Source organism: Microtus pennsylvanicus, chromosome 16, assembly GCF_037038515.1.
Source record: "Microtus pennsylvanicus isolate mMicPen1 chromosome 16, mMicPen1.hap1, whole genome shotgun sequence".
Classification (NCBI taxonomy): domain Eukaryota; kingdom Metazoa; phylum Chordata; class Mammalia; order Rodentia; family Cricetidae; genus Microtus; species Microtus pennsylvanicus.
Window position 1 is genome coordinate 966,884 of NC_134594.1, and position 25,478 is coordinate 992,361.

At 41.9% G+C, this 25,478-nt stretch overlaps 1 long non-coding RNA gene across 1 annotated transcript; it reads right to left on the reverse strand.

Annotated features, from left to right (window-relative positions):
• Positions 1–3,164: 3,164 nt before the first annotated feature.
• Positions 3,165–15,726, reverse strand: LOC142836453 (uncharacterized). Its single transcript, XR_012908086.1, has 3 exons — positions 15,653–15,726; positions 6,207–6,379; positions 3,165–3,202 (listed from the first exon to the last, which is right to left on the reverse strand). It is a non-coding gene; the product is annotated as an uncharacterized LOC142836453 (long non-coding RNA).
• Positions 15,727–25,478: the final 9,752 nt, after the last annotated feature.

The following is a 25,478-nucleotide window of genomic DNA, read 5'->3' on the forward strand; positions in this document are numbered from 1 at the left end:
CTTCCACTAGATAACAGCTATTCTGGGTATGAATCAGGCTGCCTTTGCCTAGGCTGAGTCACTACTTCTTGTGTGACCCTTGTGGCCTTACGCAAAGAACAATGACGACAGTGAAACTGTGTTACAGTTGAAATCTCATATCCCAGCTCTTCAGGTATGTAACTCTGTTTATATCTCTGCTTTACGAATGTCCCTTTTTGATATGTATATCATTTCTCTAACCATAAATAGTACAGAACGGAATTAGCTGCAGTTATCCAGAAGATATAATTAAGATTATAATATTATTTTTTACAACTGATATGCAATGATTTTCAATTTTATTCATAATTACTAACTTCTGGCTTTTAAAAAATGTGTCTTAAGTGGAAATATTGTCCCATTTTATAGCCTATTCTGATGTTAATAAAATAACACAATAAAATACCACCCACACAGTGATAAGCCTCACTCCATCACTTAGAAGCTTAATTAGCAAATTGAAGAGTTAGTCTCACAGTTACACTTATAATTTCTGAGGTTTTAATTTAAGTAAAGCCTGTGGCCTACATTACAGTAGTTATAGCATAGTACTAAGTAAATAGAAGTGTGTCTGTCTTTCACAATTATGGCTTAATTTCATCTCCCACTTTCCCACATGGCAACGAGAATTTGTTTATATTTTGATTTGGTTTATAAAGGTTTGCTGTGTTTTGTTTTGTTTTTGGTGTGAGGGGAGCAGGGTCATATCTTCTAAAAACAGAAGTACAAACGTGCAGATACTTCGTGGATTTTGCCCTCAATAAACATCACTGTTTCCTGGTAGTATACACGATGACATAGCAATGCTTTCAGTCACCTTCCTCAACACCTTCAGAAAACATTCGTGGAGACAGGGTTATTGGGTGGAGTCTGTAGTAGCAGGATAAAAATCAATTTCAGTGGCAGTTATTAAAAAAAAACAGGCATTTCTGCAATGAAGGGGCATCCATTTGATAAAGTGTTCCCTCAGTGCAGACACTTGGCCATTTCCAAGACCCTGAAACCTTTTGTCCAGCTCTGATGCTGCATGTCCACCTGCCAGGCTCTTTTTGTCCCCAGGCACTCTATGTCCTGTCCTCACACAAGCGCTCCAACATTGCTTTGTGTGCCTCCTGCATCACTCAAAACAGTAGCCCACTATAGTGACAAGTAAGTTGGGCAACTGTCATCAAGTTCTTGCTCCTACAATTGGAGAAGCAGGGGGAGTAGTAAATGGATCCTGGCCTGAAAGTCAAGCTCATTTGGTAGAGGGTTTGCCTGCATGCATGAAGTCTTGATTTTGATCCCCAGTACTGTATAAACCAGGTGTCACGACACACCCCTATATTCCTAGGACCCTAGAGCTCATCCTGAGCTATGTAGCAAATTTTAAGCCAGCCTAAGCAACACGAGATACCCAAAGAAAGAGACAGAGACAGAGAGAGACAGAAAGAGACAGAGACATACAGAGACAGACACAGAGAGAAAGAGAGACAGAGAGAGACAGAGAGAGAGAGAGAGAGAGAGAGAGAGAGAGAGAGAGAGAGAGAGAGAGAGAAAGAAAGAAAGAGAGAGAGAGAGGTTGTAATGTGAGCTGTGGGCTACATTCCTGGCACCTGGCTGCCCACATGGCTAGCTTATGCCCCGAAATAATTACACTGAAACTGTATTCTTTTAAACACTGCCTGGCCCATTAGTTCCAGCCTCTTATTGGCTAGCTCTTACATATCGATCTAACCCATTTCTAATATCCCTGTAACATCACAAGGTGTCTTACCAAGGAAGATCTTAACCTGCATCTGTGTCCGGGAGGAGAATCATGGCGACTCCTTGACTCAGTTTCTTTCTCCCAGCATTCTGTTCTGTTTACTCCGCCTACCTAATTTTATGTCCTATTAAAGGGCCAAGGCAGTCTCTTTATTTAACCAATGAAATTAACACAAAACAGAAGACTCTCCCCCATCATTGAGAGAGAACATCTAGTACCTTTATCACTACTGCAGATGGCTCATCCCTGTGCTGACTACTTTTCTCATTGTTAAGACAAGATGTTTGACGGAAACAACTTAAGGAAGAGATATTTATTTGGTTCATGGTTTCAAAGAAATATCAGTTCATTGTGGTGGGCAGCCATGAGAGGACAGCCCTGGGATGGCAGGAGAGTATAGCAGAGGCTCATTCACATTGTTGCCTGGGGCCAGGAAGGAGAAAACAGAGCCAGAAGTAAGCTACCCTGTAACCTCAAAGCCCCACCTTAATCACACACCTCTGCCAGTCAGAACTCGACTCCCAAAGAATTACCCACAAATTCCCAACACAATACCATGATCTGTGGACCAAATATTCAAACTCATGAGTCTGGGATTCATAGGGCTTTTCACATCTCAATTCTAAAAGACCTCATCTTTTGCAAACTTTATCCCTCACTCTCTCCTACTTATTCTCTCTGCCAACCCTGCCTATCCCTCTACAGCCTAGCTATTGGCCACTCAGTTTCTTATTAGAACAACCAGGTGCCTTAGGCAGGCAAGGTGAAACAAATGCAACATCTATTTCCATAATTAAACAAATGCAGCATAAACAAAAGTAACACATCTTTACATTGTGAGCAAAGGCAACAGAAACAAATGTAACTCTTTTTTTTTTTCCCCGAGACAGGGTTTCTCTGTAGGTTTGGAGCCTGTCCTAGAACTAGCTCTTGTAGACCAGTATGGCCTCGAACTCACAAAGATCTGCCTGCCTCTGCCTCCTGAGTACTGGGATTAAAAGTGTACACCACCTCTGCCCAGCTCTTTTACACAGTTAAAGTAATATTCCCCAGCATAAACAAATGTAACACATCTTTACCTAGTAAAAGTTAAAGTAATACCACAATACTGCTACTAGTTGTCAACTTGACAGAATCTAGAACCATTTAGGAGACAAACCTCCTGCATGCCTGGAATAGAGTTTTTTCTGATTAATTTAATTGAGGTGGGAAGTTCTTAGAGGCAGATATCTCCATTATTTTAGAGACCTGGAACGGTAAGGTTCTGCAATCAAGCCTCTGTTTGACTCCAGACTCCAAACACAGTGTTCTGGGATTAGAACTTGTTTTTGGACCTTCCCCAACCAGACCTTCGGATGAGGGTGGCACTGCTCACCTGGGATACCCCTTGCCTTACCGTAATAAACAGACAGCACCATTCCGTGGACTAGGGTTCTGAAGAGAATAAAAAGGAGAAAGTGAGTTGAGTACTGCCATTTATATCTCTCTGCTTCCTGGGTATGGGTGCAACATGACCAACCATTGCCCACTGCCATGTCCTCCCTGCCATAGTGGGCAAATATTGAATATTTTGTCCCAGCAACAAAATGTTAACCATAATAACTTTATTATTAATTTATTATTATAATAAATTATTATTTAATAAATTAAAACTTCAGACATTTTCAACTTAAATTTCATATACTTTTATGATTTCATAAAAATATTTTTCTGGTAAAAGTTTTCTAATAAAAGATATCCTTTTGCATTTATTATGATGTTAAAATGGAAAAAATAGGGAATTGATCCTGACCTTCTGAAATAATTTCAACCTTGTTTTAAATGACTAGAGATGCAGTTTCTCGTGGAGCACGGCAGCCTGCCTCCTTCATACTGCCCACCTGTCTCAGTTTTATGGGTGAGATAATCTCCAGTTTTACAGTTACACTGCTGAACTGAATGTGGCTGTTAGCAGCCTGTGTCTTCCTTCACCATGGAGTTTTCAGCTTGGAATTTGATTTTTCAAGTCTGTGTTTGTACTACACTGATGACATAGGTTGTTCAGGGCTATTCCTCAGGTATGAGGGCCCTCAGCTATCTCAGTTCGTTGTGGAGACCACAGGTCAGAATATTTGAAGTAGAGACTGTCTCAGAAAAGGGGCTGTGTGGTCTGAAAAAGATGTAGGTATCATTGTGTAGGAGCAAAGAGATGACAGAAGGCACAGGTCCCTGTGTCCTGTGCCTCTAGGAATACCCAGGACATCTGTCGTTGAAGGGAGCAGGGAGACTCTAGCTCTTATCACCTCCCTAATAACAAGTGTTGGGAATTTATTGCATGCAAGCATATGCACAGTCTTCTCCAGTACTAGTTAAAAATCCTTAGATGTGGAAACCTCCATGACCTCAGAGAGACCAGCAAAAACTTTGAGTCTGAAGTCAAGACTGTGTCTGTTTGACTTCAAAGACAGTACTCTGGTATTAGAGCCTGTTTCTGGACCAAACACAATTGCACCAGACTTTTGGATGAAGGTGGTGCTGCACACCTGAGATACCACTAGGAAGATGAGGCAAGAACAATACATTCACAGTCATTCTAGGCAACTCAAAGAAACCTTGACACAAAACAAAAACCAAACTGGGATGCTGTGGAATAATCCTTTGTACATTGTCAAGATTTGTCATTGTGATTGGTTTAATAAAGAAGCTGAGTGGCAAATAACTGAACATGATAAAGTTAGGTGGAAAAGCCAAACTAAGAATCCTGGGAAAAAGAAAGGTGGAGTCAGAGGAGTTGCAAGCAGAGACAGAGAGAACCAAGTTGGGCATGCCATACTGAGAAAAATTACTAAGTCATGTGACAACACATAGATAAGAAATATGGATTAATTTAAAGGGTTAGCTAGTAATAAGCCTGAGCTATTGATGAGTATTTATAATTAATATTAAGACTCTGAGTGGTTATTTGAGAGTGATTGCCAACACAGGAAAATGCCACCAACAATGGGGTAGGGTTGTAGTTCAGTGGTAGAGGTGAGGCTCTGGGCTTGAGTTCAAGGAAAGAAGATAGAGAGGGAGACAGAAAGAGAGGCAGAGCAGATATCTCCATGCCTTCTGGGTGACTTTCTGCCAACACCCTGCATTTGTTGTTACCATATTGTTTTTTAATTTTAAAGTTTAATATTATATGTAATATTTATGTAACATTTTGTTGCTGGGACAAAATACCCAATAAAGGAACTTAAGGAAGAATGGGGATTGAACTTGGGTTATCAGACTTGGCAGCAAACACCTTTACCTAGGAAACCACCTTGTAGCCCAGTAATTCCCACTCTCCTGCCCTCTTCAGAATGAAGCATGGCCCTGGCTTCAAAAACCAGAAAATGTCTACAGTGGCGTGGGCAAACCCTACAGAGTAACTTCCTATTTTTCCTCCAGATAACTTTCAGAACTGCTATAATCCACCATCCCTGACTCTTTACACTCCCCCTTAATATGTTCCTTCTTAATTATTTATTATTAACCTCATTAACGTTTATTGAATTTTATAAAATATGGAGGAAGACTAGCACCCCCAACCATACACAATTTTGGCTTTTGATCCAAACATTTATATTCTAAACACAATGTTATTGGGTAGGCTAATTCTGTATTAAGACGTGGGGCATTTGCAGGAAATGTCAGATGCTAATTTTGTGATCACCAGAAGTAGTAATTTACCCTACACAAAGACTGAGATTTGGCAAGCAAGACTCTGTCCATCTACCCACACGTGAGGAGGAAGACAGTCCCAGTATTGTGTTCCTCCTTCACAGAAACTGTTAGGCAGTGATCTTCCCACTTGGATGTGGGCTGTGTGTGTGTGTATGTGTGTGTGTGTGTGTGTGTGTGTGTGTGTGTGTGTGTGTGTGTGTGTGGAGAGAGGGAATGTGTGTATGTATGCGGATGTGTAGAAGTCTGAGGACAACCTCGGGTGTCAGTCTTCACATCCTCCTTGTCTGAGACAGGGTCTCTTGTTCATCACTGTAAACCCCAAGTCAACTGGCCCAAGAACTTCCAAGAGGATGTTTTTAGCCCTTAATCAAGCGCAGGGGCAAGAACTAGTGAGGTTGGTTGGTACAGGTGGCCATCTGGATAGTCAGAGCTGAGACATTGTCAGACATCTCTCTTTGCCATTACCTACAACAATAGCCACATCCAGGCCCCGCCTCTTGTGTCTTATGATTTTTAAGTGTCACAAGAAGAGTGATGTAATCAGTCTATTCCCTCTTTCAAATTCTTCAGCACAGGAAGACAAACAATGCTTGATTGCTTCAAAACCTTCTGCCATTGTGATATTTCTCCTTCAAGATCTTTCTACAGCCATTTGTTACTGTTTAGTGTTAATCGTCACCTGGGAGATGGGTCTCTGGGCATGCTTGTGGGGGATTCGCCTGATTATGACAAGCATGTGAAGACCCACCTTATTTGTGAGTGTAAACGTTCCTGAGGCAGGAGATCCCAGCTGTGTAAACAGAGGAGTCTGAACTCCCGCACGCATTCTTCTTCCTGTTTCCTGGCTGTAGATGCGATGTGACCGCCAGCTCCAAGCTCCTGCTGCCTTCACTTCCCTGCTATGACGGACTGTACCATGCACTGTGAGGTAAAATAAAGTCTTTGTTGCTTTTCTCAAAGTATTTACCACAGCACGAAGAGGAACTAAAACACCACTCGTGCAACACTTCCTATTGATGATAAGCCCAATTGCATGCGACATGGTATGGAAGACAACAACACAGAAAAATAAGTACTGGGCAAATATTTTTGCTAACAGCACTCAGCCATCTAAACATGGCTTTTTCAAAAGCAGGAGCAAGCCACCCTCTTGGGGTCGCATCACAGATTACAGCTGGAAGGAGCTGTGTGATTCCTGTGCAGAATGTTGGGAGGAGATGTCCTAGGTTACCCGGAAGCAGGTGTGGTGTTGATCTAAATGAACTGCAGAGCGGAAGGGATTTTTCACAAAGTCCTTTTCCACAGCCTTATAGATGGTAAGTAGCAGAACTGAGATGTGAATACAGACCTTTTTAGAGGGGGTCAATATAATGGTTAATCTTGATTATCACCTCAAAAATATTTATAGATTTCATTGTGTGTGTGTGTGTATTGTGTGTCTGTGTGTTGCACATTGACTGTGTGTTGCTATATAGCCCAAGCTGTCTTAGCTTCATTTCCTGGGTGCTAGGATTACAGGTGTGTGGCACAACGTCCAGCATGATATATAGTCTTTTACAAACCCATTTGCTTTCTGTTGATGTAATAATCACCATGATCAAAAGCAACGTGAGGAATGAAAGGGCTTATTTGGCTTATATCCATATCAAGGAAATTCATATCGGGGAAATCAAGTCAGAAACTACACAGAGACCATAGAAACATGTTGCTTAATTACCTGCTACCCCTAGCTTTCCCAGCTAAACTTTTTGTACAGCCAAGGCCCATCTGCCTAGGAGAGTCACCACCCACAGTGAGCTGGTACCCTCCTGAATCAAATAACAATTAAAAAAAAATTCCCACAGATATGCCTCTAGGCCTGTTTGGTGGAGGAATTTCTCACTTGATGTTTCCTCTTCCCAGGTGACTCTAGTTTTTAATCACCTGGCAAAACTAGCCTTCATGCCGTAACATAAAACTAAATGAGTTGGAGAGTGGATGGAACTCAATGGCACAGTACTTGCCACGCATGCATCAGGTCCCAGGTTCAGTACCCACTGCCACCCAAAAGGGTGGGGGATTGAACACACAGTGATAGGAAGTCCTTAGATGCTGATTCAGTAAAACATCCTCACAAGGTGAGTGGATAAAGAAATGAAGACCTGGAATGCCCCAGCTCACCGGTGAGTTCCACAGCTCCTCAACAGATCTTCTGGGAGTGCTCACATTCAGCCTGTAGGGAAAGCATCAAGCCTGGAGCCAAGTCCTCTGATCACTGGTAACTTACAGTTGTCCAGTGTTTTCAATACAACTCTACTTATGGAGATCCCAAAGGCATCACAGTCCCATTGAAATGCGCAGCCAGTTTCAACTTGCCTATCCCGGGGCAACATCTGCAGCTTGTTAGGGACAGGGTACTTAAATACTAGAGAAAATGTTAAAATTGCAGGACAAAAGCAACAGAGCCACCTCCAAAGAGCTGGCTTAACTTGGTTCGGCCTTCAATCTTAGCCAGCAGAACACAGACAATCTGACAAAGGCAGTTTTTTTAAAGGCTATATAATTTCCAGTGAGTCACTAGCCCATTGCTGGAAATAATTCAGAAGTCAAGCTCTTTCCAGTCTGCCCCTCAACTAATTCAGAAGCCCTGTTTGCTGTACCAACTGCAGGAATAAAAAGAAAGACAACTGGTTGCTTCACATCTGACCTAGAATTCCATTATTATAAACCAGTTTGATGAAGTAAGGAATTTTGCTGCTCCATAAAAATATTGCATATGTCAATTGGATTAAAAGAAAGTTGGAGATTTCTCCCTGTGGCACCAGACACAATATATAAGGCAACAGATTCTCTATTTTGTTTTGATGATGTGTTGTGATCCAAGGGCCAAATGTCTTTAATTAGCCTGTAAGAACAGACCCACAATATTGGCAAGTGTCTCTGAGAGCAAAGGCCTTTAAAAATAATGTCACACTTTGCATAGCAAAAGATTAGTGAAATTTAGAGGATTTCTGAAAGTGGCTACTTATGTAGAATTAACAATTCTTGGCTTTTACTGTATCTTATGCTTCCAATGCAAAATTCTCCCTTCATATTCAGAGGGTTGGTTCTGTTGTTTTGTTTTATTTTGTTGTTTATTTTGAGTCTATGTTTGTCCATGTATGCTGTGGTATGTGGAGGTGGGGCACACATGCCACAGCACATGTGGAGATCAGAGGATCACCTCTGGTGTCAGTCCCCAGATTCCACAGGGCCTCTTTTTCACCATTCTGTGACCAGGCTAGCTTCCCACCAGCTCCCAGGGAGTCTCCTGTCTCCACTTCCATCTCATTGTTGAAGCTCTGACATCACACACACATGCTGCTGTGTCGGTCTTTGCATGGGTTCTCAACAGCTCCACAGCCCTTTACCCACAGAACACTATCACAGCCCAGGTAAGTATTTGTTGAAGTGACATAGTGGCCACTTGAATTAATAAACAGAATACATGGTGTAGTGTATGAACTTACTGAGGATGACCCTCTCGTTCTGAATCAGCTGACATTTGACCTCAGGAGAGGATAACACACCAGGATGGAGGCTAAGATGCATCATTTCCCAAAACCGCAACCTGTCCTTTTCACTAGAGCACGCTGTCTGAGGAGACCACTAGAGGATGGGTTGTGAATATCAGAATCAATTTCTTCCAGTTAATTCTACTTGTAAGTGTGCTTCATCTGGAAGATGGTCAGCTAATAAAGAAATGATGACACTTTGAACCCATGTCTGTTTAAGAGCAGTAACAGTGTGGCTACCTTTTCCTCCATATAGCAAGTGATCCTAGAGAGAATAACCCACATACGGAAAATCAGAATTTCCTTTCAGAAAGGCTCCAGGTTGGATTTCTGTCTGGTGTAGAGCTTGAGTTATCGATGCTGACCATCCAAGCAGAACACTATACAATTCATTTCCATCATTTCCTGTCTAAATTTTAGCCTCACCTTCCCAAACTATCAGGATTCGAGGACCCAATTCAGGCCCAAAACACAATCTAAATAGATTCCCCCAAACAAGAGGGAAAAAGCCAGAGAGCCAGGCTGTCTGAGTGTTTGTGGAAATGTGTATGCTTTCCAGGGGAAGACATACATAGAATATGTTAAGGAAAATGAAAAAGTTGATTAGTGCCAGTGTAGATGGGGTGGGCATATTGGCAGGAGGGCTCAATTAAGAGTGCAACAGTCTGATCCAAGCCCCTAACTCACTAGCTATAGGAAGTTAGGCAAATTGCAATCCATCCCTTCCTAAGGCTCAATTTTCTCATCTGTGAAATGATGGAATTGGCCTGCTCCCAAAGGTCCCATTCAACTCTAAAGGGTTGAGGCCATGGCTCTATAAAACATAGGATAACTAAAATACGAGAAGGAGGCAGATGGTATATTGGACTCAAGAGCTCTGCCCGCGATGAGCTCTGACTACTTCCTGAGAGTAATGAGTCAAGAAATGGAAAACAGAAAAGTGATTTGTTTAGAAAGATGGAAGTCTATTAACAACAAACAAATGTGAGAAGAACAGAAAAGGAACTCAAGCAGGTCGGACAGTAACAGGGTCCACTTCCAAAGTCCAGGAAGTAAATTCCCACAGAGACAGAGATGTGTGAGAAGAGCAAGGCAATGTGTTAAACACGAGTGAAAATATTAGTGTGAATAGAAAAAGAAAGTGAAACCCAGTACAAACCTGAGCCGTCACATAGCTATACATCCACATTCTTTAAAAGACAAACTCTATGGCTTGTGGTAAAAGCATTTTTTAGAAAAGCGAAATTCTTTGTCAGCGCCGGTGATCTGAGCATGCTCTGAAGTTCTGGCATTCTAGGTACGTGATGCTGAAGGAATCCCTGTTAAACTATTCTAGGAAGAGTCTCCACGGAAGTGTGAGGAAGAAGAGAAGGGAAGGCCTGGGCAAGAAAACACTGTGTTCTCAGTGCTCCTAGCCTGACGTGTCCACAGATCGTGTAGAAACAATAAATAACTCAACAGTTCAAGGTATTTGCTGCCAAGACTCAACACCTGTATTTGGGCTCCAGGACCCACAACTTAGAAAAAGGTCCTTTGACCCCCATGGAAGCACCCTGACAAGCACATGCTAAACACACACACACACACACACACACACACACAAAATAAATAAATAAACATATGTAAAAATATAAAATAAATAAGGTAGATAACAATAAAAAAGACACCCAATGTCAACCTCAACGTGAATTCACATGATCAAAGTTCATTAGCACGCGTCTATGCAGGCACACATATACAACATACACATAACACACATACCCACAAAAAGAAACACCAAAATTTAAGAATCAGTAAAGTACTGCTGATCTCTGTGACATGAACAGACAGCTCCAGAGTTTGAACCTACAGCCCAAGGACTCATAATGGCACCCGTAGTCATAGGGAAATAGGTAGGGACACTAAGGCAGAGACACTGGTAGAAGCACATCGTTCTAACTTTAAGTTCTCCTGGCCAAGAAGCCATAGGATCTGAGCGTCTAAACAAAGGAACAGTATTTGGTATCTTCACTAAAGATGTCATGAGGTAATATTCAATCACATTTTAAAACCACTAGATGAGCTGGGTTCAGTAGCACATGATTGTAACACTAACATTCAGAATTCTGAGGCAGGAGGATTGCAAATTTGAAATGGGACTAAAATACATAGTGATTCCTTGTCTCAAAAGAAAAGAAAGACAGAGAAGAAACCTCATGAAACCAGAAATTTTAAAATAATCTATATAATACTATTGTGGTAAACACCTGTTAATACATGCTTGTCAAAATCCACAAAGCAAGGGTAAAACCCTAATGTGAACCATGGACTTTAGTTAACAAGGACCTACCAATGTTAGTTTTGCCCCAGGGTCTTCTTAAAAACACTTTTACCCCATGCTCTGATGCATGATGTGGACTTTGAAACTATTCTCTTTATATATATATATATATATATATATATATATATATATATATATATCAGTCGGCCTCTAGGAGGTGACAAGAAAGATTTGCAGGGGAACACAACAAGAGTTATCTTTACAGATACAAAAGAGGCATTCATGAGAAAAAATAAAGGAGTAAAGTGCCCCCCTTTTGGTTACTTCTCACCCCCAGTACTAGTGACTAAACTCAGGGCTTCTCTTGTGTTTCTTGTGCAAGTGTTCTACTGAGTTATACCCCCAATCTAAACAAGACAGTGTAAAGCCAACGCTAATACTAAGTATGTTTTCAGCCTGTATTAGCTCTCTTGCTGGCTGCACATAATCCTGACAAAAGCAACTTAAGAGGGAAAGGGTTTGCTTAGGCTCAGAGCTTGAGGTCCAGTCCATCATGGACAAAAAGTTACCTCAGCCAGAGCATAGAGCAGGGTCACGCTGTGTTTATGGTCAGGAAACGTAGAGTAATGGATGCTGGTGTTCAGCTTGTGTTCCACTCTTCATGCAGTATGAGCCCCCTCCCATGGGATGGTGCTGCCCACATTTAAGAAGAATCTTCCCAACTCAACTAATCCAAACTAGAAAATTCCTCATAGACATGTCCAAGAGTTTGTCTTATAAGTGATTCTAGATTCTGTCAAGTGGACAATCAGTATTAAATTCTATAAGTCCACACTTTGTCAGCTTAACACCCCAAAACACCTCTACCTCTTGCCACCACAAGCTCATGGCCATCTCATATTGCAAAATGTGTTCAGTCCAACTTCAAAAGTCCCTGTACTCTTGAAGAGTTTCAATACTGTTTAGACGTTTCTTCTGAGACTCAACATAAACTTTTAACTGTTTGAGCCTATAAAGTAAAACCTGAATTAAAATATTTCAGCATATCCTGGCACAGAATCAACATGCCCATTCCAAAGTGTAGGAATTGGAGAAAGCAAGGAAAAATCAGGACAAAGCAAGGTATAAAAGAACCCAGTAGGGAAAACACCAAATCCTGTAGCTCCAAGTGTGGTATCTGGGGCTTGTGACAGACTCATATGGGCTTCAAAGGATATGTGTCTAATTTCCCAAGCTTTGCTACCTGCAACACACACACAGCCTCTCTCTTTGCCTAGAGTTTTCCTCAATGGGCATCCCATATCCCATGATTCTTACATCTCATACATTCTGAGATTTGCACCTTAGGCTTTAGCTCCTTGCAGAGATTCCAATCATGCCACACAATTGCCTGACCTCAGTATCCATCCAAAAGGGTGGTGCAAGATCCGTGGGCCCCCTCAATTTTGTTTCTTTCATACCTGTAGAACCAGTACTAAGGAAACAATGTTGCCAAGTTCTATCGACAGCTTGGGATGGAGCCTGTTGCCCTTAGACCACAGCTCCATCACTGACCTTTGTCTGCTGACCCAGGAAAACACTTCCCTGTATGGCTGCTAGTTAGCAGAGAGCTCTTTTTTCAGTCATCTTAATTTAGGCTCTCTCCTTCCATGTGTATCTGCAGTTTCACAAGGTGGAGTCTTCATGGTGAACTCTTGTGACATATCACACTACATACAGCTCTGGACAGCTTCTCTTGTCACACAGCAGATTTGATTCCCTAACTTCTGGAACTTCAGGGAATCAGACATTTATCTTGGCCAGCATTTAATTGATCATTAAACAATTAGTGGACTTTAAGGTCTGCAGAAACATGGGCAAAACAACCTCAAAGCCTACTCCTAAGAAGCTCAAAATTCACTTTGGTACAAGGAGTTTTTATTGAATTAGTCAATTGCCTGGATCTATGTGAATCTTTATATCCATGATATTTATTTTTTGTTAGGGTATTTTTGATTATTTGTTTTGGGGGGATTTTTTCAAATTTTATCAAGTGTGAAAGTAAGACAGAGAAAAGTAACTGTCCAATGACACAAAATAAGACAAATGCAGAGCCAAGATTCAGAAGAAAGTCACATAATTCTGGAACCTCTCTTGGCTTCTTTGCCACAAAGACACAAGTGCATCATAAGTCCCAGCTCGTGTCACAAACACATGCTGTAGCAGGTGAGGGAAGTACTCCCTGAGGAACCAACAGGCAGAGGAGCCAGAAGCAAGTTGGCACAGAAGAGTGAAAAGTCAGAGGCATAAAACTATCCCAGGTAAGAATCAAATCACCCCGATCTTCTTTCTTCTGTTGTGAAAGCTGCTGTAGCATTAGTATGTGCATAGGCTTCAACAGCCTCAAGGAAAGGTCATGGTACCACTATCACCTGAGTTTTCTAAATAGCTCTATAGACATAGCAAAAATTGTTTCAGCAATGCTACAGAAGTTCAAGATCAGACCATATCTTTATCCAGGCTTAGTGCAGACACTCCTGCCAATTTTCAGGGATGATGCTGGTGATGTTCTTTCCTCTGGGAAAGAAAGCACAGCCAAGGAAATGAGTTTTGAGTTGCTTGTTTGGGTGATGTAGGAAAGGCCCAGATTCTCCCACAAAGGAGCCTTCCTCTGGCTGTTAGCAGGGCATTTCCTGAGGGGGCAGGCTGGCATGAAGATGTTGGTCCTGGAACAGTTCCAGGAGTCACAGTGGAGCCTTTCTTGGCATAGGGGAGCACAGAGAACAGGCAAAATGGTTGGCTTGAACCCTCACTTGTGGTGGAACAGTGCCCAGCTGGCTATGGCATCGGAGGTGCAGATATGTGTACAAGTGAGGGCCCTTTCTTGTGCCTGACAGCCTCCTGCTGGCAATGGCATGGGATGTTGAATATTCCTTTACACTGTTTGAATATACCACTGTGATTGGTTTAATAAAGAAGTTTACTGGTCAATTACTGGGCAGGTAGATATTAGGTAGGAGAGGCAAACAGAGAACTCTGGCAAGAAGGGTGGAGTCTGGGAGTCATGAGCATACACAGAGAGAAGCAAGATGGGCCTGCTACACTGAGAAAAGGTACCGAACCACGTGGCACAGTGTAGATAAGAAATATGAATTAATTTAAAATGTAAGAGTTAGCTAGTAACAAGCCTAAGCTTTTGTGTCAAGTGTCTATAATTAGTGATGTCTCTGTTTATTAGTAAGTTGCTGGCAGAAATAGAGCTGACCATAGTCCCCCCCCCCGCAAAAAAAAAACTACCTACAAATAGCACCCAAATGTCTGCCAACTTAGAGACACATAAAACCTGATAAAGTCTTTTAAAAGGGGTGGGGAGGTTCCAAACACAAAATCAGAGTCAAACTTGGCTTCTTGGTAACCACCTTTTCTTGGATAGGCTCTATCTGTGGGGGCAAGCAGAGGCACAACTCCTTTAAGAGATGGCTCTCTGGCTCATGCCAATGGCAAAAACGGGTCTGGTTCTTTTAAGAGGCTCTGCTACTGAACATTTAAGTGAGTTTTATTACTTATTGTGGCAGTGTGTATACTGTTAACTGTAGTGTGAAGTGTTTGAATACATAAAGGCCTTCCTGGAAGCCTTATTGTCAAGGTAGTAATCTCATGTCTCCTCATTGTGAATCACTTCCTATTGTGCAATCAGTTTTAAAAGTTCTAGGAGTGAGAGAAGATGGTGGCCCAGACAAGTCAGTCTCACCACGCCAGTCAGGAAAGGGGCTCCGAATACATTTGTCAAAGAATAAGGTAGTGGCTCTAAATTGGTTAGGGCCATCCAGGTTTCCATGAGAGAAGGCTTGTGGGGACAGGCACAAGCACCTATGAACACAGCGCCATGTCTCACAAGGGAACTTTTAGAACAGATTCTGAGTTATTAATTTTTTAATATCTTCTATTTAATTTTTGACAGCTTCATACATTATATGATGTATCTTGGTCATAGCCATGACCAATTTCCCTGTCACCCCCAACTCTCACCCAACATTTCACTTTTCTGCCTTTATAGCTCTCTTTTCTTCTTTCTCTATGATTGACTAAGCCTGATTTGTGCTGGAATATTGAGCTATCTTGTTGGCTTGGCCCTGCTTAGACCTTGTGCCAGAATCCCTAGCTGCAGTGACTTTGTGGATGCAATAGTCAGGCCGTGTCCAAATGACAGTATTTCATAATTCTCCTCCCTGCCCTCCCTGCCCTCCCTGCCCTCCCTGTCCTCCCTGTCCTCCCTGTCCTCCCTGCCCTCCCTGCCCTCCCTGTCCTCCCTGTCCTCCCTGTCCTCCTTGTCCTCCACTTTCCCACACTTGGCAGTGCTCCCTGAGCCTTGGGTGGAGGTGATAGAAATGTCTCATTTAGAACTGAGCACCCTTCACTCACTCTCAGCACTGTGACAAGTTAGAAGTCTCTTCTTTAACTGCTGCCCACTGCAGAGAAATGTTCATCCAGCCAGTGTGGAGGTAGTGCTAGTCTACGAGGACAGATATAAATATTCAGAAGGCATTTTGATAACATGTCTGTTTAGCAAAACAGAATGGAATTAACCATGCTGTTATTTAATAATGAGATGGTGATTGTTTTACTTCCCAAAGATAAACAAGAAACTGGTGATTGCGCCCATGGAGCTAGTGTTGACCTTTTCCTCCATTTGACCTCTAGAGTCACTCTTCTTCCTTCTCAACCATTTTAAAAGTTTAAGCTGGGCGGTGGTGGCGCACGCCTTTGATCCCAGCACATGGGAGGCAGAGACAGGCGGATCTCTGTGAGTTCGAGGCCAGCCTGGTCTACAAAGGGAGTTCCAGGACAGGAACCAAAAGCTACGGAGAAACCCTGTCTCAAAAAATAAAAAAAAATAAAACAAAAGTTTAAGCAAGCATGGTGTCTTAGTTAAAGTTTCTGTGCTGTAAGAAAACACCATGATCAAAGCCTTGAGGAGGAAAGGGTCTATTTGGCTTATACTTCCACAGCACTGTTTAGTATGGAAGGAAGTCAGCACAGGAACTCAAGCAGGACAGGAACCTGAAAGCAGAAGCAAGGGCCATGGAGGGGTGCTGCTTACTGGCTTGCTCCATATGACTTAGCCTAATTTCTTCTAGAACCCAGGATCACAAGCCCAGGGATGACAGGACCCACAATGGGCTGGGCCTTCCTCCATCAATCACTACTTAGGAATATGCCTTCCGACTTTTGTACAAGCCAGTCTTAATAGAGCTATTTTCTTAGTTGAGGCTCCTGCCTCTCAGATAACTCTAACTTGTCTCAAGTGGACATAAAACTACCCAGTATACACCATGTATTAGTTTAGATTTCTTTTTTAGAAGTGTATTCGTCTTACTATGCATTTTTCTTTAACAATGAACTTATGGGGGGTGGGGGCAGGAGGTTAAAGATTTTGCAAAGCTGAGCCTACTTCCTATCTTTTGGGCACAGGTAGCAAGATAAACAGCATTAGTAACACAGGTGCCCTTCTGCAGTAAGGTCACAAATATGCTACAAGTAAATGTCAAAATAGTAATTTCTTTGGACATCTTTTTAAATTATAGTTGAAAGGATTTAAGGGGGAAAGGATAATAATCACCTGCTGAGATAGTTCTTCTTTGAAAGCTGAGTTAAAATCAAGGATGGCTGAAAACAATAAGAACAATAGACATCAGACACATCTTTGACAAAACACAACAAACCAGAGACGTGACAATGTAAAATCTTAATTGTGCCATAGCTCAGTAAATAACCTTTTTTCTTTTGGGTTCCTGATGACAAGGAAAAATACATGACCTCAATCTGTAAAGCCCTAAAATAGAAACACACTATGGCTGGAGAGGGCTATCAGCTGAAAGTAAACAAAGGCAGTTGCCTGACATCTTGTATCTTCCTAAATTCTGTCAGCCACCGTTGTTTTACATTGTAGATTACATTGTTTCTTTTCTTGGTTCCAGGATGGAGGGCTAGTATTCTCCCTCCCCTCATGCCCCTCCTCTCCCCCCACTGTGTAAATGTGCTTGTATTGATGCACACATGTGATTGTATTGATGTACACATATGTTTGTATTGATGCACACATGTGCTTATATGAATGTACACATTTGTTTGCACGTGAAGACAAGAGTTCAATGCCAGGTGTCTTTCCTCAACTGCTCACCAACCTGTTTTTGTGAAAGGGCTCTCTCAAAAGCTTGAAACTCACCAAGAAGTAGACTGGCCAAGAAGCTCCAGGGATGTACCTGCCTCTGCCTCCCCAGTATTAGAATTACAAGCCCAGGCCACGGCGACTAGCTTTTTTACGTTGCTTCTGGGAGATCTATCTCAGGGCATTGGGGTTGCAAAGGGAACATTTTATCAACTATGCTGTCTCCACAAGTATTTTTTTTTCCTTTGCAATACTGGGTCCTGTGCTGGCCTCAAACTTACTATGTGGCAGAAGTTGACCTTCAGCTTCTGATCCTCCACTCTCCACCTACCAAAAACAAAAATTACAGCAGTATGCAGTCATGTGTGGTTCATGAGGTGGTAGGAATCCAACTCAAGATTTTGAGAATGATAGGCAAACACTCTATCAATTGAGCCATAGTCTCAACCCTAACTTTCCCTTCTTGCAAACTTTTTGTGGTCTAAGACTGGGAGGTATACATGGACTTGAAACTGATTTTTTTTCCTCTATGGGATTTATGGTAATTTCAATAAAATGTCACCCATGGTCTCGGGCATTTGAATACTTGGTCCCCTGTGGATGGTGCTGTTTGGGTAGACTTTGCTAAAGGAAGTGTGTCTCCGGAGGTGATTCTGGAAGTGGACTTTGAGGTTTCAAAAGCTTCCTGTCATTCCCAGTTCACTCACTCTGTTTTGTGCTTGTAGTTCAAGATCTATCAACTGTTCTCCCTCCAGGATGGCTTCCCATCCCTCCGGACCATTATCCCAAATAAACCCTCCTTCTCTAAGTTGCCTTGGTCATTATGCTTTATAACAGCAATAGAAAGTTGACTAGTGCACGGCTTGTCTGGGTTTTGCTGGGTAGACTGAGAATTCGGGGCCCGATGAATGCTCTAGAATATGCATCCTCTGCAGTCATTGCTAGTCTAAGGAGCCCTGGGGGATGAAGAAAGAGATCCTTGAGATAATAAACCAAAGTGTATACTGAAAATTTCATTGCAAAATTGGATTACTTGTAGTTATAATTGCCTACATTTGTTAAATTTTTAATAATTTAAAGACAAACATAATTTCATATAAAGTCTTCAGTCCTATAAATGAATTTTGGAGGGGAAAATGACCCAGAAACCCATTAAGAAGGAGGACATTGAGGGGCCATGGAAATGACATGGGGATGAAGTTCACAATGCAACTCCATTAAAGTGCAAATTGATTGCCCTGTACCTTAGTGCAGGGAAGCATCACAGAGTGATCCCACGGAATGGGTGCCTTTGGATCCAGGAGTCAAGGCTATTCAGATTTTGAGCAAGGGCATCTTTCACTCAACATTCCAGTCTCCCCACCACAGGAATATCTTCACCAGGGCATCCTTCCTCTGAAAGTTAATGGAAACAAAGAGAACCAAACATCTACACCCTCACTTTTCTCTCTGGAGAACAGATAAATTTTGTTTGCTCCAAGTGGAGCAGCACCCGAATGAAGTATAGTCATGATCAGAAAAGAACTGGCAGTTTCCAGATATTCATATACCAAAGACAAAGATTAAGAAAGTCGGAGGAGCTTGTAGTCAAGTTGGCACTGTGTAAGTAATTCTTCCACCTATGTGTGCTTATGAAAATGATGTTGATCAAGGAGGAGGAGAAAATGCAAAGACAGTGTTTAACCAAAATGACCAAAAGGTAGATGTGTGTGTGCACACACGTGTGTACGTGTGTGTGTGTGTGTGTGTGTGTGTGTGTGTGTGTGTGTGTGTGCATACATTCAGACCTGTGTATATATGTTCCTGGTAGGAAAAGTACATATGTTTGATTATTATATGCATACATCTAGAGGGCAGATTGACAATAGATAGGTGTTCTCCTCAGTCCACCTTAATTTTTGAGATAATGACTTATCAATTAAGTAGATTGATGGATCAGAAAGCCCCAGGTATCCTCCTGTCTCTACTTTCTCATCACTGGGATTAAAAATGTATTCTGCCACATCTTGGTTTTACATACGTGATGGGTATTTGAACTCAGATCCTCATGTTTGTATAAGAAGCATCCTACTCACTGAGCCAACTCCTCAGCCCAATGATCTGGGTTCTTATACTTTCATAAATTATATGAGCAAATATAATTCTTTAAATTTGAATAGCAATGGATAATTCAATCATATTCTTCTCTCTGCAGCTTTCATCTGGACATGATCCTACAAGAAAATGCTTATTTTAGTATATTTAGTAATTAGATTAAATCTCCTGAAATATGTACAATTTAAAATGCAAAAATGGAAAGATCATTGATTTTTTGGCACAATTCAGCAATTAATTAATTAAAATGAATTAGAAACTTGGGGTGAGTTATTTAATTTTTGTGAAATTTGTAATGATACCAAACAAATATTTGTTCAAAGAATGACTAATTAATGGTTACAAAAGCCTTATTTTTCTCTGCTGCACTAGATGTGACCTATAATGTCACTCCTTTTAAACTGTACTGACAAGGGGCTGTACTCCAGATCAAAGGCTCCAATGCCTTCATCTAGCCTCCAGGGACCCTACAATAAGATATACACAAACCTACACACATATGTACACAACTAAAAATAAAGTAAATATTTAAACTACAACAACCTTTCCCAAGCACAAATCAGCCAGTGAACACCAACCTGTAAGCTAGAGTTGACTGTGTTGAAATCTTCAAGAGTTGGTTTGGAGTGAGAGGAGTAAGGCCAATAGAATAGATTCTCCATGAAGCTGAGTTTATGCCATTTAAAAAACAATTTTTTGTTACATAGTATGTGTCATGTACTTTATATCAAACTTTTCCTTTACTTTTTAAAATTGAGATAGAGGCTCACATATCCCAGCCTAGCATTGAATTTACAATGCATTCAAGAACGACTGTCAGTTCTTGATCCTCCTTCCTCCCTCTACTGAGTGCTGTGCTCACAGGCACACACTACCACACCTGTTTTACCCAAAGCTTGGAACCAAATTCAAAGCTCTGCATCTCAGGCAAGCACTCTACCAACTGAGCTTTACCCCCAGTCTTGCATTTTGCATTTCTTTAGAAATATTTCTTTTTCCTTTGAGATGCTGAAAAAAGGTAGTTACTATTGAACATCTGAAGAAGTTTTGCTCCACAAACTATAAAGTCCATACCAAGTCAGACCCTTTCCCCCCTCTTTTATTCTACTCTGCGAACTCACAAAACCTGGAACTCAAAGAATATGTGTGACTTCCGGTGAGTGTCCCGTGACTTCAGGTGAGAGTCCCATGACTTCCCGTTAGAGTCCCGTGACTTCCCGTGAGCTTCCCAAGCACTGCTTCCTCCTAGAAACGCAGTTCCACAGTTTAGTCAGTTACTGTGATAGCTTGTGTCAACCATCAGGATGACATGATCTGGTGTGATATCCTCCAGGTACCCTTGTGAGGAGTTTAAATTAAGTTACCCTCTGCGCATGCCTTCCACAATTTATCTTGATCAAATTCATTGAGATGGAAAAGCCCAATTTAATAGTGAATGGGATTGTCCTGTAGTTTTGTGGAAAGGAGTGTGCTGGGCATCAGTATTCCCTGCTCTCTCTCACACCAGCCTGCCTGCTTCTTCCACACAGTGTAACCACCTGCCTAGAACTCCTGCCATGAGAACTTCCCACCATGATGGACTGTGAGCCAAAATAAACCCTTTATTTCTAAAGTTAATTTAGTCAGAGCATTATCACAGAAACATAAAAGAATCTGTGACAGTCTCTCACCATTTTCTTCCTACATGCAAGGAGGTAAGCAGATAATGACTGTCCACACACTCACTCACTACTTATTGTAAGAAACCATGTATAATTTAATTGCCTGTCTCCGTCAGCGTTCTTTCTACAAGTGCTTTGTTCAGCCATCATCAGAGAAGCTCCCTCCTGCAGTAGACGGGAACAAACAGTATGCAGAGAGCGAGAGACTTTGAAACAAGCATCTGTCAATGGGGACATCGCCATCAAATTGCTCCCATCAGAGTTTGGGGAATATCACATAAGAAGAAGCAGAAAGAGTGGAAGAGCCAGAAGGGATGGAGGACGTCAAGAAAACAAGGCCCTCTAAGGCAACATGACCAAAGTGCATATGAACTCACAGAGACCGAAGCAACGTAAACAGGGCCTGCAGGGGTCTGCTTCAGCTTCTCTGTGTATATGTTAAGGCTTCTAGTTTAGTGTTTCTACAGGATTCCTGAGTTTGTGAACCATGGGTCTCTGACTTTTGTGCCCTCTCTTGGACTTTTATCCTTCTGTTGGTTTGTCTTGTCCAACTTCAGTTTTTATTTTATCTTATTATATTTTATTTAGTTATGTTTTTTAATGAGTGAATAAATGAATGAATGGGTAAAAACTTAGCCACTAGGGTAAAGGTTAACAACTGAACTATCACTTGTATCTGCTAGGAGAAGAAAAATTAATTTTCTCCAGTGGTGTAATACTGGGTGTATCAACCACTCCAGGACAAGCCTCATGTCCAGGAGCAGCTGGCACACATATAATGGAGTCCACAGTGTGTGTGTGTGTGTGTGTGTGTGTGTGTGTGTGTGTGTGTGTGTGTAGGTTGTATTTTACTTTGTTTTCTTGGTTTAATGGTTTTTTGTATTGATTTTTTTTTGTTTCTGCATTTTTTTGAGAAAGAACTTGAACTTGGGTGGGTAGGGAGGTAGGAAAGATGTGGAAAAACTTGAAGAAAGAGAAGAATATGATCAAAATATATTTAAAGTTAAAAATGTTATAAATAATAAAACATAAAAATATTTTTCAAAAAAAGAAATCATGTACTGGTATATAATGTAACTGCCTCCAAGTCCCTTCCAGAAAGCTTCCAAGCTGCCAGCTTGGAGATCCTCAGTCTCTCCCTTAGGGCAGCCTGGGCCTCAGAGGATGTGATGGGAAGCGGAGGCTGGCTAAGCCTCGTGAGCGAGGAGCACACAGAGAAGCTGGTCAAGGCGAGCATGAGAAAGTGTTTACAGAGAAAGGCTGACTCCTCAGAGAGGCCCAAAGCTTTGATGTCTCACTCCAGCCTCAGTCAGACCCTGGACCCTTGGTCACCCACCACCACCTGTCCTCTGTGTGTTTGAAGGAGAGGAAACTGCTCCTTGTCTGAGATAACTAAAAACATGAACTAAAATCTGTGTGTGCTCTGAAGAAATGCACTTTCCTTTTTTTTTTTTTTTGTTTTGAACTAAACCCTTTTCCTAACTTTACAGCGCTATAACTACAGCTAGTTAGCAACTCCCTTTCTTTCTCTCTAAAGCATCATGCCAATCTGTGTGTGTGTGTGTGTGTGTGTGTTCCAGGAAAAAAAAATTACTCAGGTCTCAATCCTCCTCATCCAGAACCCACCTATCCTCACCCATCCTCATACCCTGCATTATTGAGATCCGAGCTAGTCTGGCCCACCTCTCAGATCCCCAAAACCAGTGGTGGGGAGGCTGGGAGGCTGAAAGGCTCAGCTTATGGGATCCTTGGTTTGAGTTCCAGTGTTACATTGACCAGCGTGAGCTCTCAGCTCCCTGCTCTGAGTGCTGTGCCTGCCACTTGCAGCCATGCCTCCTTGCCATGATGGACTCTCATCCCTCTGGAATCATAAGCCAAAATAAACTCTTCTACAGGCTGCTTCTGGCCAGAGTGTTTTTGCACATCAACGGAAAAGTACCTACTACAGATATTTACTAAAGTTGCATACCACATGTTACATAATCATGAATAACAAACTCAGAACCCAAAACTTAAACATAATCCTGATGATCCTGTGAAAGGCAGACAAATTTTCTTTTTTCTCCTATGACCTCACAGTTCAGCACTGGTCAGTTGCTCCTCCAGGTGTGTGCCATGAAACTACTTCACAAATACTTTGGTGAAATCTGCAGAAAACTGCCAATGTCTGCATCGTTTGTTCTATTATTTTTATATTCCCTTTGTTTTCTGAATTGTTCCCTCACAATTGGTCAATAGCAAACACCAGATAACTTTTCTTATTATTCATATGGGTGGAGGGGCCTGCCTGCGGAGGTGAGAAGACACTTGGCAAAAGCTGCTTTGTCCCTTCCCAACATCAAATTTCGATCATCAGGCTTGCAAAAGAGTTCCTTTATTTGCTGAGACATCTCACCAGTTCCCGGAGAAATTCTTTCATATGTATGTGTGTGCTTACATGTGGGGGCACCTGTGTATGCAGGCAGTGTCTACCTCAGCTGCTCTCCACTTTATTTATGGAGGTCCCAGATGCCTCACTGATTCACTAAGTGTCAATACAGCTTGCCCTGGGGAATAACCTGTCCACCTCATGAGAACTACAGGTTACAGGGAGGTTACCAATGCCTGCCCTGCTTTTATATTTCATATCTGGGGCTCTGGATTCCAGTCCTCACACTTGGGTGGTAAGCCCTCTACCCAAATCCTCCAGGATTGTGAGAATGACTTTGACTCCCCTGGGTAGAATACTTAAGAGCTGCGTTACTGTTTGTTTTTAGGGAAACCAGTAAAATTATGCAACATAAATTTTACCAAAGCATTTGGGACTTCAGCTCAATTTAAAACTCTGCAGGTTTTATTACCAGAATGAATGATTATAAAGGAGATGCATGTAAATGAAGAGATAAAAAAATTAAAGGGCATATGAAATTTAATGTACGCTGCTTGTAACTCAATGACAGGATGCTGAAAAAGGCAGTGGCAGTGCCATGCTGTCTAGAAATGTGGTTTGTAGTATTGACAACTTGAGGGTGTGGTTTTAATATTGTACTGACATGGTGTATTTGGGGAGATGAGGGGAATACAGAGCCAGACGGTGACATGACAGTGGGCTGTAACCTGAGCACTTTAGAGGTGGCAGCAGTGAAATGTCACAATACCAAAGGGTGGGAAACACCTAATCAGTCGTGGCAACCAAAAGGCAATTAGGGAGTTTCCTTACAAGGACCAATCTAGGGGAAGGAAGCAGGGCTTGGTGGTGTAGAAAAGAGGATGAGAGATGTTCAAGATCATCTTCAGCTTCATAGTAAATTCAAGGCCAACCAGGCTGCTTGAGGTCCAGTCTCAATAGCCAAAGAAACATGAACAGGCAAGATGGTTCCGTGGACAAAAGCACTTGCCGTGTAAAACTGGACAATCTGGGTACTGTCCCCAGAACCAAAAGGTAGAAAGAGAGAACTGACTCCTGCAGGTTGTCCTCTGATTTCCACATGTGCTCCATGGCACATGCACACACACCACCACCACCACCACCACCACCAATAATAATCACAATAGTGGTTATTATTAATAATCAATAACATAATATTCAAAATAATAATCAAAAACATTTTAAAAGAGTTCATTCACAAAAGAAGTTAATCAATGTTTGCATTTCTTTATCCGAAGAATAGAATGCTAAACTCTTTGGTAACTTGGGTCTTTGTACTCTTCTTCACCCATTAAGAGAAAAATCTATGAGGTATCCCAGAGTACAGAGTGGGAAAATTTAAAGATGAGGGAAACACTAGTGATTCCTTTGGACAGCACAGCCACATTCAGCAGCAGGACCAGAGTCTGAAGCTGTGGGGAGGGTGGCTCTTGGGCTTCTTTAGAAGTCTTTAGTGAGGGTATCAGATTATAGCAGTTTGGTTCATTTTGCTGCATTTAACAAGAGGTATCCCAGACCCAAAAAGAGGATCATGGGATGTACTCACTCATAATTGGTTTCTAGCCACAAATAATGGTCATTGAGTCTATAATCTGTGATCTTAAAAAAGCTAAATAAGAAGGTGAACCCAAAGAAAAACATACAGTTGTTATCCTGGGTATGGGAAGTAGACAAGATTGCCAGGCAAATATTGGGAACTTGGGGGTGGGGTGGGACAGGGATAAGGGGAGATGGGGAGAGAAAAGTAAGAAGGGGAGAATGGGGGGAACTTGGGGAAACGGGATGATTGGGAGAAAGGAAGGTTGCATAGAGGAGCAGGGAATCACATAACTTAATTAAGGGAGCCATCTTATGGTTGGCAAGAGACCTGAACCTAGAGGGGCTCCCAGATGCCCAGGGTGATGTCCCCAGTTAGCT